Raw genomic sequence first — 1,829 nt, forward strand, 5'->3', positions numbered from 1 at the left:
TAGCCATTGGATGTGTATTGGCACCATGTTTTATTCCTTTGTCTTGTGTAACCTATGGAATGAATATATGACCAAAATTGTAATGCTAGAAAAAATTAGTATGGATCCAGTGTTCTCAGAATTGCTCTACAATATTGAAAGAATTAGTTTGTTTGACAGGCATACCATGGAGGAAAAGATGCCAGGATAAAGGGAGCAGCTCATTCTCCCCGTTGGGGGGAAAACTTAATAGTAAGTTTACTTTTTTAGTGTAGAAATTTGTTTATCTATAAGGATGGACTATTAACAAAAAATGCTAAAATATTTTATTATTTATTTGGAATAAAACAGCCAATATTCTGGCATAGATGGTTGAAGTAAATTTTAAAGAAATTTTAAAGAAATTTTGTGGAATCATTGGGCAGCTGTTAGTGGAAAGTCAAAGTAAATTTTTGAAAAATAACCTGGCCATATTTGTATTGTATAAAGAGGTAAATACTTTGACACAGCATGATTTATACAAAGTTTACATTAGAGAAAGAAAATGAAATGTCTTCCTACATATAATATTAATGACTAAGCCTAGATTTTTTCTTGTTTTAATTTCTGTATAGCCAACATTCTTATTCTTCCTTTTTAAAAATGCTGTGTTAAAATTTATAAAACACAGAAAAATTGAGTCAACGAATGATTTTCACAAAATGAAGAAGCCTTGCTAAATGATTTAATGTTATGGTGTAAAGACTGTTTCAATCTAAAATTCCTCGTAGAGGACATTGTTGAGACATCCCTGGAGAGGATCCTGTCAACCCTTCAGGGTGTATTAACATGACCTGCAAGTGCCAGTTTTTTGTTGAGGATACACGACTTCACATATTAAGAAGAAATTGGATTTATTTATCCATTTCTTGCTATTAATCTTTTTTATTTTTCTTAAATAAAGGGACTAAGGATCCTTTTTTCACTTGAAGTCCACAATTTTCTGAAAAGTACAGGGAATATTCTGTAGTTTTATAGTTTTGGACAAGTGAGAGACACTGGCTTTTTGATAACTTGGATTCTGTTTCTCCCAGATAAACTGGAAATCCTATTCTGTGAGAATTGGTAGGACTCAGGACATCTGCAGTGCTACAAACTTCAAGCTGCCTGTTGTTCAACAAAAATGTTTGTTTATGATTTCACTTGTTTGTTTTCAAGAGTGTTGAAATTTATTTTCCATGAAAATAAACCTATGGTCTCCTGCATCAAGAGCAGCAGAGTAGCACTTCTGCAAGCATAACCACTTTCTTCTGGAAATTGGTATAATTGCCTTTTTCATCAAGAAAGGAGACCTTTTTTGATACCTCTTCAGCAGGATTGCTCCTCCTCTTGATTTCAGTGAAGTTCAGCTTCAAGATCACCTACAGGACTGATGTTTTGGTGAAAAGTTGCTAACTTATTTTAACATGGACTGTCCTTATATTGAATTCATATTGACAAAAAGGGTGAGATGTATAATACCTAAGGTAGTACTTTTTTGTCACTCTTAAATGTATACGACATATAGAATTTATGTCACAGTTGTGACATAAATTAAAAATAAATTCTTTAAAATTTCTTTAAAAATAAATTTGTATGACTTGTACATTGTATATCAAATTTATATGAATGAGTTTTCATGGTGCTCTCTTCAGCTACAGGTCAGTATATTTTGATTTAAGATTACGTTTCTTTGCCATTCTTTTCCCCCTATAATCTAGTAGGAATCTTAGTTTGTCTTTCCAGATTATCATATGTCATAACTAGTTAATCCTGAGTAAATTTTATTCTAGTTGTTTAAATTTGCATTAAAATAAGCTGAAAATTTGAAG

Source organism: Talpa occidentalis, unplaced genomic scaffold (assembly GCF_014898055.3).
Source record: "Talpa occidentalis isolate TD23 unplaced genomic scaffold, MPIMG_talOcc4v2.1 talOcc4.2, whole genome shotgun sequence".
Lineage (NCBI taxonomy): Eukaryota > Metazoa > Chordata > Mammalia > Eulipotyphla > Talpidae > Talpa > Talpa occidentalis.